Source organism: Pan troglodytes, chromosome 14 (assembly GCF_028858775.2).
Source record: "Pan troglodytes isolate AG18354 chromosome 14, NHGRI_mPanTro3-v2.0_pri, whole genome shotgun sequence".
In the NCBI taxonomy this organism is placed as follows: domain Eukaryota; kingdom Metazoa; phylum Chordata; class Mammalia; order Primates; family Hominidae; genus Pan; species Pan troglodytes.
The window spans coordinates 25,951,003-25,965,214 of record NC_072412.2 but is presented as its reverse complement, the minus strand read 5'-3'; the positions used below and the strand labels follow the sequence as shown (position 1 = coordinate 25,965,214).

The 14,212-nt window shown below is 45.0% G+C and overlaps 1 long non-coding RNA gene across 1 annotated transcript in view; it reads right to left on the bottom strand.

The window, feature by feature from the left end:
* LOC134808114 (uncharacterized) overlaps nt 1–14,212 on the bottom strand; it is a 63,393-nt gene that overhangs the window by 22,261 nt on the left and 26,920 nt on the right. Inside the window, exon 2 of the long non-coding RNA XR_010150406.1 lies at nt 2,405–2,474. This is a non-coding gene — a long non-coding RNA (uncharacterized LOC134808114). The remainder of the gene's footprint in view (nt 1–2,404; nt 2,475–14,212) is intronic.

Here is a 14,212-nt window from a genome sequence, read left to right as displayed (position 1 = left end):
AGGTGTTCTTGTGCCAAGATATCTGCCCTGGATATCTGCTTCTAGATTCTGTGACCTGATGATTAGCCTTGGCCATTGCTCATATTCCTGCTTACAGTAAAATCTGGAAGTGCTGTGCCTATTCTGACTGATTTCTAGGGAAGGCTTTGCTTTGCCTGAATGTGAGCTTCCAAAGACTAGAGGTGTACCAGCCTGCCATGCCTCAGTATCTTGCATCTGTCTGCCCTGTGTCTGGGCCCATGCTCCTTCTGCCATGATCAGCAGTTCTGCCTGCCTTCTGGATTGGTGCTTCCTGTTACAGTGACAGAAAGGCTAGAGGGTGAAAGATAAGACCTATTCTTTCCCTGCTTGGAACTGGAACTGAAAACAAGGTTCCTACTGTCCAGAATCTATATACCATGGTTCTTTCTGTGCAAGAGCACTAAATATCTACCAAGAGAGCTGAGCTCCTAGGTCCTACTGTTCGATCATGTCAAGCCCAAGGATGTGTAGGCTACATTTGCATTTCTCACAGATTAATGGAACGTGGAAATGGGGGCACACATCCTGGGATGAATGCTGCCTCAGATGTTTCCCCTGAGTCTGAGGACATTCACTCATCTTTCCCTCTCATGAAATGGCAAAGCCACAAGATGGAACCTGCCTGGATCCCTGAGTCTCCACATGGAAGGGAGCTGCCTTGGAGAGTCACTGGACTCTAGAAGACTTCGTATGAGTGAAAAATAAATTTTACATATTAAGTAAAATAATTAAGTAGCTCAACTATTCTGACTAACACAAATAGTAATAGTACTGTTTGAAATGCTTTGCATTTATTAACTCATTTAAACTTCACAAAAACCAGTGAAACATTGCTATTTCATAGATGAGGAAACTGAGATACAAGAAAATAAATAACCTGCAATGTGCCAAATGAACGCAGCAGGTCATACAAGTGCTATAGGAGAAAAAGCCACAGCATTTCTAGATAGTCCCTTGCCTCTCTTAGGAAGTAAATTCTTTTTTGTTTTAGACAGTCTCACTCTGTCACCCAGGCTGGAGTGCAGTGTCATGATCTCGGCTCACTAAAACCTCTGCCTTCTGGGTTCAAGTGATTCTCCTGCTGCAGCCTCCCAAGTAGCTAGGACTACAGGTGCATGCCACCACACCTGGCTAACTTTTGTATTTTTAGTAGAAATGGGGTTTCACCATGTTGGCCAGGCTTGTCTCAAACTCCTGGCCTCAAGTAATCTACCTGCCTTGGCCTCTCAAAGTGCTGGGATTACAGGCGTGAGCCACTGCACCCAGCCAGAAGTATGTTATATCATTTTGTCTCACCATCTTCTGGTGGAGATTCAGCAAGTATCATTACCAAGCAATTGAGCTGTTGACACAGAGAGGGAAGGTGGTTACACACGGCATGTTTTTACTGCTTTTTCTCCATCTTCTGTCTCGTCTTAGATAGCAGTCACCAAGCCCGCAGAGGTCATACTGCCTAGGACAACGTCTAGCCACCTCTGTCTTGACAGAGGAAGGAAACTAATGTAAAACACTGGCCTGGTCTTAGTGACATGTCCTAAAAAGCCACTGGAAGAGAACAATCAGCAAGTACTTATTCTTGACCAAAAGAAAAAAGTCACAGGCAATTGCCTACGTTCCTTTCCAAACTTACTTTAATTCTTCTGCTGGGATTAGGGAAGCCCATAATTCCATAAGTACATGACAACTATCCTTTACCTCTCTTTGAATACCCACCAACCTTTTTTATAGCAAAAGTGGGTCCTGGGGTGTACATGCTGCCTTGTCTGGCAGCAGGTACCTTTGTGACTCCATGGAGATGGGGGAGAACGGAGCCTCTTCAGAGAGTGGGACAGCAAATACCACCACCCAACACTTAACAGTTTATGAACCATGATCATCAGCACCACATCTTCTTCTCTTCCTTCTCCTCCTCTATATTAATGAGCAAAGACAATGAGAGGTGGTTCTCAGTGAGCTAGAGAACACTGTGAGTTGGGTGTTGGACAGCTAAGATTGTGTGTGTGTCTGTGTGTGTGTGTGTGTGTGGTTTTCAACAAGATCATTTAAAAAATACACACAGATAAAGGATTCAGTAGATGAGTAGTAGCCTTATGAAGCATGAAAGAACACATTTTTTGACATTAGTATAGTCTGAGCCAGTTGCTGTGGGCAAATGGCAGAATTTCTCTTAGGGAGAGAGCTGCTCTTTAGTTTGGGGGAAAAATACTTGATGGAATTTTGATTATGCAAAGACCGCAAATATAAAACTAATCTGAATGAGAGAGGTTCGAACAGAGTCGGAGGTAAAATTTCTCTCTCTAACAAATGTGCTGGTTATTATTGGCACCTCCCTGCCCTTATAATGCTCCTCCCCACTGCTCGTTCTGTGCCCATGGAAACTGACCTCTGGGGAGGGTACTACCCAGGCTTCCCCGCCTTGTGGCTTCCAGTTGGGTTCAGTCAATGGGAGACACCTGCAGGAGAAAAGCAGAGGCAAGGAGAGAGCGGTGAATGTATTTATCGCACACTACCTCCAATCCCCAATCCCTGCCGGCCCCCAAGGATCCAGTGTTGGCTGCATTTCTCTAGAGCCCCAGCTCCTGATGGGGCCCTCTCTTCTACCCTGGGGCCCTCTCTTCTACCTTTCAGCCCTCCCCAGGCTCTGGCAAGGCTGGTCAGGCCCAGGAGTGATTCCATCCTTCCGCCATTGCTAATTCCTGCTTCACCATCCCTGCTGCTTCCCTTCGCCCCCGTAAAGAGCCTCTTCATCGAACTTTGTTCAGTCAAACCCTTTTGTTCTCCACCTGTTTCCTGCTAGCTCCCTGATGGCTGCCAGTCAACAGGGATATTCAGTTGTCCCCTGAGATAGAAGGGGGTGGGGGCTCTGACCCTTTGGAAAGACAAGGGGGAAAGGTGTCTGAAGTAAAGGAGAAAACCTTGATCAGGTTAGGTCACGGGAGAGATTGCTGTGGCTGAAACAGCCAGCTCCCAGCGGGAAGAGTGGCTGAGGTTTTTAGCAGTTTCCTGGTTGTGTTTTTCCCCGTTTGTTTTGTTTGCTTGTTTGACTACTAGTTTATTTATTATGATTTTCCTTTATCTCCAAACTCTCTAAGCCTTTCATAAAACTTGAAGTCACTTTGTTAAAAGCAGAAGTCCAAAAGCAATTTTCACATTTTAGGGCAACAGGGCTCGAAGAATCAGCCAGCAAACCCAGCAGATGGGCCAGAGGTAACACCCCTACTGCCCTGGAAACGCTTTTGCCCAGGAAAGCCTCAAAGCACCAAGATAGGCACCGACTTCCCTGACTGGAAGGGAGGGCAGCATGTAATTTTATCTAGTTATTAAAGGAAAAGATAAATCCAGAAAACTTATATTCAGAACTTAAAAAAAAATCTATCCAAAGAACTAACGATAGTCAACATGAGGATGTAGGTAACGTTTGTCAGAACTGTGAAACCAATGTCCAAAAGTTTCATTCCAATTGAAAATTAAACTTTCCAGGTTTTTTTTTTTTTTTTTTTGCTTTCATTTGTTTGTTTTTGGTGAGACAGAGTCTCGCCCTGTCACCCAGGCTAGAGTGCAGTGGTGCAATCATAACTCACTGTAACCTTGAACTCCTGCATTCAAGTGATCCTCCCACCTTAGCCTCCCAAGTAACTGGGAGCACAGGTGGATACCACCACAGCCTGCTAATTTTTAAATTTTTTGTAGAGGTGGGGTTTTGCTATTTTGCCCAGGCTGGTCTTGAACTCCAAGGCTCAAGTGATCCTCCCGCTTTGGCCTTTCAAAGCATTGGGATTACAGGTGTGAGCCATGGCACCAGGCATCCAGAATTATTAAATAACCTTATATTACACACACGGATCTGGGAAAATAAAAACAAAACCACAATACCATAGGCATGAATGGTACAGAAGATAGTATATGCTCAGGACCATGTGACACGTGAAGAAATCCATCATCCACCCAGAGCACACACTTTCTGGCTTAAGCAGAGCAGTTGGAAACATTAGATTTTAGGAACAGACATGACCTCATTTGCCATAGAAAGACCGAGGCTTACAATGAATTCAGCCATAAATAAGCTTCCATTTAGAATAGTTTCTAAACAGGTACTTTCTTTTTTAGAAAGAAGCTATCTAAAGCAAAGGGGAAATGTTTTGGATGTCTACAGAAACATTTTAAGAGTATGAAAATCATGCAAAGACTACCCGAAAGGGCCTGTTTTTTATCCCTTTGAATTATATTCAAGCACGACAAAGGTTGGCAGATGAAGTGAGTGCATCAAGATCATTTGATCACTCAATAACTTAATCAAATGTTTCTTGCAGTGTGACACTATCATCTACATACCAGCCTTTGCTTAGGAGAATTTGGTTATTAGGAATCGTAAAACAGTGCTGGAACAGTACCATTATTCTCCTGAGTCCTCCCCACCTGCACACACACACACACACACACACACACACACGGAGTACCCTGTAGCACTAGAATGTTCGTGTGCAGAACAGAGCGACAGCCACCAGACCTCAGCCTGAGCTACAAAGGGCCTGTGATAGTGTTATGGCCTTTTTTGTTCTAGCCTCTACCTACATGTCCAGCCTCAGAGGTCCCCACTCTCCCTCTCCCTGCATCCCTGTCTCTGTAGAGGAGGAAATATTGCTTCCTTCTACCCTTCTAGTTCTTTGGTTGGTCTACAAATTAAATCGACATAGGACAGATTAACAAGAGAAAAAACATTTTGATTATGTACCTAGGCATGGGAGTCCCACAAAAATATGAGACTCAAAAAAGTGGCTGGATGGTCGAGGCTTGTGTAGCATCCTGAGCTACGGAAGGGAAGAGGGGCTTGGGGCCTCTGGGAGGTGGTGGAGGCAAATTAGGGGAGGGCAAGGTGAGGAAACTTATGGCGAATAAAGGTTGCCTGGTCATGAGGACAGAAGTCTGTCAGGTGATAAACATTGTCTCTTTCCTGGTACATATACCCTTACTAATGAAAATTGCCTTTCTAGACCTACACGGCCTTTACAGAAGGGAGAACATATACTTTATTTTCAGCAGTTGAGGGTAAAGCACTTCTCTTGCACTGGTGGTTCTTAATTTATTTTAGCTCAAAATAATCAAGATGACAAAGTGGCATGTTTTGGGCTGATGTGTTCTGAACACTATTTTCAAGCACTAACCTGAGCCCCAAAACACTTTTCAGGCACTGTGTGTTCTGCCCTTGCCTAGGGCATACTTCTCACCTGTCTCCCGCTTCACCAGGTAGAGGCTTGCACCTGTCCTCCCCATCTCTGAGGGGGCTCTAAGCCCTTCAGGAAGCCATTCCAATTATCCACCTGATTTTATCTATTCACAAACAATCACCAAGTGCCAAGTGCTCCCTTCTGTGCTTACAGCTCATAACACCCCCCCCCCCCCATGCATACTTCACTTATCTGCCCCATGTCCACCTTCTACCGGTAGACTATAGACACATAACACATGCCTGGCATGTCATAGGCATTCAGTGAATGTAGGCAAGTGAAGAATGCATAAGTGAACACACACCCCTCATACTCCTCAAATTCACCATTTGGCCAAGAGGACAATCTGCATTTTTTTTTTTTTTTTTTTTTTTGTGAGACAGAGTCTTGCTCTGTCACCAGGCTGGAGTGCAGTGGTGCAATCTCGGCTCACTGCAACCTCTGACTCTCTGGTTCAAGCAATTCTCCTGCCTCAGCCTCCCAAGTAACTGGAATTATAGGCACGCACCACCACGCCCAGATAATTTTTGTGTTTTTAGTAGAGACAGGGTTCCACCATGTTGGCCAGGATGGCCTCGATCTCCTGACCTCATGATCCACCTGCCTCAGCCTCCCAAAGTGCTGGGATTACAGGCATGAGCCACTGTGCCCAGTCCATTCTGCATTTTTAAACACACATGCAAGTTACTAATCCTGAATGACATTTTGTTTCATATCTGTAGGGCTAGTTTTAGGGCTAATATCCACATCATAAATATTTATTTGAACCCTCATTAGAGATGGTTTATATCTCTTTATATTCAGTCTTCCTTTAAACAGCAATACCCTAAAGACAGCCTGGAAATAACTATCACCTGACCCGGTAGGAAGGCCTGGGAATGGCCCTCAAGAGCTTCGACTCTCATCTTAACCTCGTGACAAACCTCGTGTGACCATGGTTGAGAAACCGCCCCTCCTTGCACAGTCGGCCTTCTGTATCCACGGGCTCCACATCTTCAGATTCAACCAACCACAGATTGAAAGTATGTGAGAAAAAACAACAATAAAGAATACCAATACAGGCCAGGCGTAGTGGCTCACACCTGTAATCCCAGAACTTTGGGAGGCCAAGGTGGGCGGATCACCTGAGGTTGGAAGTTCGAGACCAGCCTGGCCAACATGGTGAAACCCTGTCTACTGAAATACAAAAATTAGCCGGGCCTGGTGGCATGCATCTGTAATCCCAGCTACTAGGGAGGCTGACGCAGGAGAATCGTTTGAACCCGAGAGGTGGAGATTGCAGTGAGCCGAGATCATCGTCATTGCACTCCAGCCTGGGCGACGAGAGTGAAACTTTGTCTCAAAAAACAAAAAACAAAACCAATACAACATAAAAGATATAAATTAAAGACAAAACAGTAAGCACCTGTTTACATGACATTTACATTGCATTAGGTATTATAAGTGATCTCGAGCTGATTGAAAGTATATGGAGGATGTGTGAAGGTCATATGCAAACAACATGCCATTTTATCTCAGGGACTTGAGCATCCTTGGATCTTGTTATCTGTAAGGGGTCCTGGAACCAATCCCCTATGGATACTCCAAGGGACAACTGTACTTCATTTTCTTATTTGAAAGAGATTAGACTAGTCTAGATGATGTTGTGGGGACAGAAAATGTAATATCTTTTCTTCACCCATTGCAAGGTTCATGGCTGAGGCATCTATTGAAAAAAGAGAAAGATTAACAAGAGAAAAAAACATTCGGATTCATTTAATATACGTTTTATGTGACATGGGAGTCTTCATAAGGAAATGGAGACCCAAAGACACAGGGAAACCTGTGTATTTTTATGCATAGGTTTGATGAAGAGTGGACAATCGTGGAGAAGTGTGATTGAATAAAGGGGTGTGACCTTGAATAAAGGCAATACGCTGGGGGAATTTTGGAAGGCTTGTTTGTTCAAAGTCTTCTCTGTATCCCTGTGTCTTCAGAAGTAAGGATGTTCTTTTTCTCTGTGTATTGGGAGGTCCACCTCTAGGATGAGAGAAAGGTCAGAGAATTCTTTTATGGCCTGCTTTAGGGGAGAAGGACAGGAGAAGGTCTAAGAGCAACCCTCCTGCTTCTGCTGTTTCCTCAATGCCATCATACCATATTTTGGAGTAAGGTGCCCTGAACCCCATCAATGTCATTTATACAAAAATAATTATGAGATGCCTATTCGGCCGGGCAAGGTGGCTCACGCCTATAATCCCAGTACTTTGGGAGGCCAAGGTGGGCGGATCACGAGGTCAGGAGATTGAGACCATCCTGGCTAACACGGTGAAACCCTGTCTCTACTAAAAATACAAAAATTAGCCAGGCATGGTGACAGATGCCTGTAGTCCCAGCTACTCGGGAGGCTGAAGCAGGAGAATGGCGTGAACCCGGGAGGCGGAGCTTGCAGTGAGCCGAGATCGCGCCAATGCACTCCAGCCTGGGCGACAGAGTGAGACTCCATCTCAAAAAAAAAAAAAAAAAAAAAGCAGAGATGCCTATTCTGTGGTAGGTCTCGGGTTGCAAAGATGGGCAATACTGGAGTTCACCAGGAGAAGGGGAACTAAGTGCTGTTACAGAGGTACGCGCAGCATGCAGGGAGGAATGCAGACTGGGGCTCTGAGGTCAGCTTCCGCAGAGGACTGGCATTTAAGGTGCAGCTCAAAGGTCTTGAAGGATAAAGAAGTCAGCCAAGTTAGTGGAGGGCATCCCAACACAGCGAATTCCGTGAGAAAGGATAAGAGGCAGGAGACACCACTGCAAACAATGGCGGAATGAATTGAAGGGTGGGAGTGATATTCTAGGGAAGACGACATCCACCGTAGCTGCACTGCCCTGAGTTCCCTGCATCTAGGCTTGCTCAGTCTGACAACAACTCTGTTAGGTAGGTATATACCAGAAGAGACTAAGGGAGACCCAGGGTAGCAGAGGGGCCAGTCGTCCAGAAGGGCTGTCTGAGGAGATGCCATTGTTGCCAGCTTCTTCAGAAGGAGATGCCATTGTTGCCAGCTTCTTCAGAAGGGGATGCCATTGTTGCCACCTTCAGATAGGTGAGAGTTTGTCAGCAGAGAATGAGGGAGATCATCCAATGGGAAGGGATGGCACGTGGAAGGCCAGGCTTGGGGATGGAACTTGTATTAGTCTGTTCTCATGCTGCTAATAAAGACATACCTGAGACTGGGTAATTTATAAAGAAAAAGAAGTTTAATGGACTCACAGTTCCACATGGCCGGGGAGGCCTCACAATTATGGTGGAAGGCAAAGAAGAAGCATGGCATCAGGCAAGAGAGCTTGTGTGGGGAAATTCTCATTTATAAAACCATCAGATCTCATGAGACTTATTCACTACCACAAGACCGGTATGGGCAAAACCACCCCCATAATTCAATGATCTCCACCTGGTCCCTCCCACAACAGTTGGGAATTACGAGGGCTACAATTCACGATGAGATTTGGTTGGGGACACAGCCAAAGCATATCAGAACTGAGAGGCACTGAGGGCCTGCTGGAGAGCAGGGAGTGGACCTCACCCTGGCTTCCTGTGAGCACTGCCTCCTCCCTTCCCCACATTGCTGCTTTGTGTTCTCCAGTCCCTCCTTTGTTTCTCTGTATTATTCCTGTGCATGTAATTTCCTGGAGAGGGGAGATGGGGTTTCCAGATCTCAGTAACTCTGCACCTTGCCAGTCCTTGCACACAGAGGCCGGTGCTCAGTCCATGTCCTCTGATGAGCGATGAGGTTAATTACTTGCAGCCCAAACACAGCAGCGCACCTGAAATGTAAATGCAACTAAGAAGACACAAAGGCTCCTTTCTGTTAGTGCAAACACCATTCCTGTATTTCATGATACTGTCAAGGCTGGTGGAGCAAGTTTTGAATCTGTCTTCCCTCGAAGCTCTACCTGCTGCATTAAAAACCATCCCAACCCTCCTCAGGGGTAAAATAAATAGAATTATCTTGCTGGAGGAAATCTTATGGATAAGATAGTTCTGCTCACTGAAGTGATGCTACCTCTTTTTTGTGTGCCTGAGTGCAATGCATTCCCTGATTTTTAAAAGAGGCAGTTACTTAATGTTTTTACAAATGATATACAATATGGAATTTGCCTGGAAAAAAATGCATGCCCTCACCATCCCCTGATATTAAAAGGGTGAGAATTTTGTTATAAGCCCTCTACACGCTGTGTCCTGAAAACCAAAAGGAACACAGTCATGCATTATTCCACATAGAAGTGCCATTTGCTGAATTAATCTGGGATATGGCATCCTCTGAAAGGTGAGTGCCTGATTAGAAATACAATAAGAAGAACAGAAATTTATTTCCCTTTAAAATTATGAAAATGGTCTTATCTAGCCTCCAGGCCATTTATTTGAATTGTAAAGTATTAGCAGACTGTGATGAACCAAAAAGATGATGTAATACTGTTAATAAGTTTTCCTTCAACATTAAAGGTGCATAGAATGCGTTTTTCTTTTTTTAAAAAAACACCCACACACTTTTGTACAAATTATATCTAGAAAGATAATTAAATGGCAACTGTGAGAGAGATTCTTCTTCTCAAAAGAATCTAGTCACCTTTAATAAAAAATGCTAACTTCTTTTTTTTTTTGAGACAGAGTGTCACTCTGTTGCCCAGCCTGGAGTGCAGTGGCAAGATCTCGGCTCACTGCAACCTCCGCCTCCCAGGTTCAAGCGATTCTCCTGCCTCAGCCTCCCAAGTAGCTGGGACTACAGGTGTATGCCACCACACCCAGCTAAGTTTTGTATTTTTAGTAGAGAAGGGGTTTCACCATATTGGCCAGGCTGGTCTCTAATTCCTGACCTTGTGATCCACCCGCCTCAGCCTCCCAAAGTGCTGGGATTACAGGCGTGAGCCACTGCACCTGGCCAAAAAATGCTCTTAATATATGGCTATATGAGACAAATTGATATGATATTTTATAGCTAAATGGTTTCTGTCTTTTCATCACAAACTTTTTTGTTATTTTTATTATGATCAATGAGAATAAGCACTTAGTCATTTAGGTATATAACAAAATAAAATAAAATTGTTATAAAAGAGGTTTCTAATGAAATGATAAACAGGCCGTAATCTAATGAAATGATAAACGTCTGTAATCCCAGCACGTTGGGAGGCCAAGGCTGGTGGATCACCTGAGGTCAGAAGTTCAAGACCAGCCTGATCAACAGGCTGAAACCCCATTTCTACTAAAAACACAAAAATTAGCCAGGTGTGGTGGCGGGTGCCTGTAATCCCAGCTACTCAGGCAGCTAAGGCAGGAGAATCGCTTGAATGCAGGAGGCGGAGGTTGCAGTGAGCTGATATTGCGCCACTGCACTCCAGCCTGGGTAACAGAGTGAGACTCCATTTCAAACAAACAAACAAAATGATTTAAAAAAAAAAAAAGCTCACTTGTAACCTATCTCACTGTGCACATGCAGGGAGAGCTCCAGGCCGGCCCTCAGCCCCAAGTTAGTCCTAAACCTCTGGTCCCCAAGGAAAAGCCCAGCTCTCTCAGTCCCCCTGTGTCTCAGGGAGACTTATTCCCAGGCACAGTGAAATGAGAGGAATCCTGGATCTGTTCATCTGGCAGCAAACAAATATTTAAGTCTCTACTATGTGCCAGGCATTATTTTAGGTCCTTGGAAATTGGCAAGAGCTAAGACACAGGCTCACTCAGCTTTAGGTGTAATGGGAAATAGAAATAAGTAAATATGGTGTGTTAGAAGCTGTTCCAGGGAACCCACCAGGTGCCGGGAGCTCTGAGGAGCAGTCCCTTGCCCAGGGTGTCAGGGCCCAAGGAGGTTTCCAGAGGGAAGTGCAGTCTAAGCTGAGAACTCAAGGATGAGCTGAATTTAGTGAGGCAAGGAGGGCCAGAGAGAGGGTGTTCTAAGCAGAAGGAATAGCGTGAGCAAAGGCCTGGAGATACAGCGTCTTTAGGGAAGGGAAAATTAGCAGACGATCCCTGGCAACTGCCCAAATCCAACCAAATATCCACTCTAAGTGTTTGTAATTTCAGACCCCCTGCTTTCGGTCTCAGGGTAACAAGTTGGTTGCATTAGCTGAAACTCTTTTTAAGAACCATCCAGAAAGTAGTGACAGACATATTTCTGAACAAAATGGGTCAAACTGAGTTGAGTAAACTCTTAGGTTAAATAAATACATTTTTACAGAAACAGAGCTGGTAGCTTCCAAAGCTATGTGTTTCTGTCCTACAGTGGTTGCTGCATCTGTTACCAAACACAGGACAGGAGCAGAGATGAGGGAAGGACTAGTGACTAGAGCCAGGAGGAGCAGACAGGGGAGGTGGTGCAAGAGATCAACTGCCCAGGGGTGTGCAAACCATGCTACCTGCCCAAAAGGAGATAGTCAGATTGAGGGCATGAAACCTTCCCAGCCCTGTTATCACAAACCCTTTCAAGTCACCCATTGAGTTACATGAAACAGGTCAGGAGGTTAATGCAGTACACAGATTCCCAAACAGTTAATGAAACCACAGTAAAATAATCCAATGACCACAATCAGTTATTACTATAAAATCTGATTTAACATTGGAGAATAATGTCATTGTGTTCATATCTTTTTAAGTGATATATTGATCTTTCTATTCAGCAGGCATTTGTTGAGTACCTACTATTTGCTGCACATGATTCAGAACATTCAGCATATACAGGGAAATAAAACACAGCCCCTGAGTAAGGCAGAAAGGAGTGAGCAGAAGTCACTATGTGAGAAGCAATGAATAAGGTGAAATCACCATAAAAGCATGGGAAGGATAAAAAAGTCTTTTAGCCATGTTTTCTGTTTTCTTTCTTTCTATTAGCTCATTTCCAGTCTGTTCCTTTCCATCCATCATTTGCCTAAAAATCCTCCCTCATTATCATACAATTAGACCATTTTATGACCTAACAGGCCCTTTGAGATCACATAGCCTTGATGCTTTCAGACTGTTTGGATCCTAGAGTTTTCAGACTGCCTCAAGTTCCTTGGCAGTCCTCATGGGCCATCTGTTGATAAATGCTTGATGGTTCTATAGTCATTGATTCACTCATGTGGCAACAGTACGGAAGATCTACTTATGCTGGCCACAGCATGAGGTATTGAAGATATGGCAGTGAGCAAAATAATTAAGGAGGGAATGCTCACAGAGGACCCTGCCCACATGGTATCTACAGACTGTGGGGAAGGGCATTGGTAAAATTCATATCACAAATGTAAGCTCACAACTGTGACACGTGCATGACAAAGATCTATACTGAGAAGAGCTATATTGCTGTATCTATTTAATCATGTCAAATAAATACATGATCTGACCCATCAGAAGATTCTGGAAAAACTGCCCTGGGGAGTCGGGGCTGACAGGAGGCCTAAGGATGGGTGTGCATTAGATGGAAGGGGAAGGCAGTCCAGGGGAAGGAAGGTGCATGCAAATGCTCAAGATGGGAGGGATTTGGGTGTTTTTGGAGAAAGAAGGTAGTAGGATAGAGTTCCGAGAGCAAGATGGAGTGTGGAGCAAAATGCAGCTAGTGTGTCCTATGAACCTCATTCTGGATTCCAGTATCTAGAATGGGGTTCTCAGAGCAATGGCAGCCACAGAGCAATGGCAGCCACAGAAGAGGGTTTGAATAGGAAGGAGCACAGGGCTGGTGAAATTAGCATGTTTGCCTTCACAAGCTGTCCCTGGATGCAGAGTGGAGAATGTTCTGGAGGGCACCGCGTGAATGCAGGCCCCAGAGGCAGTTATGGGAAGTGGTTCAGGGAAGACACGAAGTGACTTGGACTCAGGAGCTGGTGGTGGAGGAGCAGCTGGAACAGGCACGAATTGCTGTGTGACTCCCAACACACAGAGCAGGAAGTGCTCCATTTCTTTTTATTCCAAACCAAACCAGATTTGGCTCCAAGTGGCTACTCATCCTTGGGAGCAAGTGACAACTTGGAGCCAGACTTTATTTGACAGTGTGACTCCCCAGCCCTCCCCTATTCCTTGGGTCACTCCGGTGCTTACCCAGTCAGGAATAATTGGGAAGTGATGTCAGAGAATTTTTCCTCTGCTTTCAGGCTATTTTCATGTAGAGAAGATTTAGTATGAACTGTGTCTTCTCCCTGATTCCAAAATGAATTTGGATCTGCATAACCCAAAATACCAGCCATCTGTTCTTGTCTAAAAGTCAAAGCCACACCACCAGGCGCTGACACCTGGAAACATTTATTTGAACTTTTTTTGACCACAAAAAATAGATTGCTTGTAAATCACACCTATCAAAGATTCTAGCTTTTCAGTTGCTATAAAATGTTACAATTGCCACCAAAAGAGGGCATTCTCTTATCTGTTTAAAACAACCCCACACAAGCTACCTGGAAATGTGAATGCAGTCTCTTTTCTGTAGCAGGGGCTGCTGGTCAGCAGTTCACTAAGACATGGGCTTTTTGTCTTGCCCTTCACCGCCTATTTAAAAGTGGAAATCTCTGCTACTTGGACCAACTCCCTATGACTTCTAGGGCAAGGGAGCCCACAACTCTAGAACCCAAAGGCCTGGTTGTCCATGCCACCAGGAGAAGATGAAAGAATACCTTTTTCCATTGGTCAGGCAATTCCTGTAGCGACAGTGCCCACAGACCAGTCTGGGAAGGCTCGGGTGTCCACTCCAGCCCCAGCTTTCTTCTGAATGGCTTCCTACCCAGAGGGCATGTTTGTACCATCTGACCCCACCTCCGTGAGTAAGCTGCTGGGATCGAGAATTCACACCTGCAGGGCTACTACATGTGCAGGTTGTGCTTTGAAGAAGACACTTGGCCTAGAGGGCAGTGAGGTCTGAAATCCAGGCAGTGTTCAGCTGCCGAAAAGCATGTACTTGCTGGGGGTGCCACAGCCTGGGGAAAGGGCTCCTTTTTGAATTAGTCCACCCAGAGACAAGCCCTTTTAGAATCATCCACTCTGGAGGGGAATC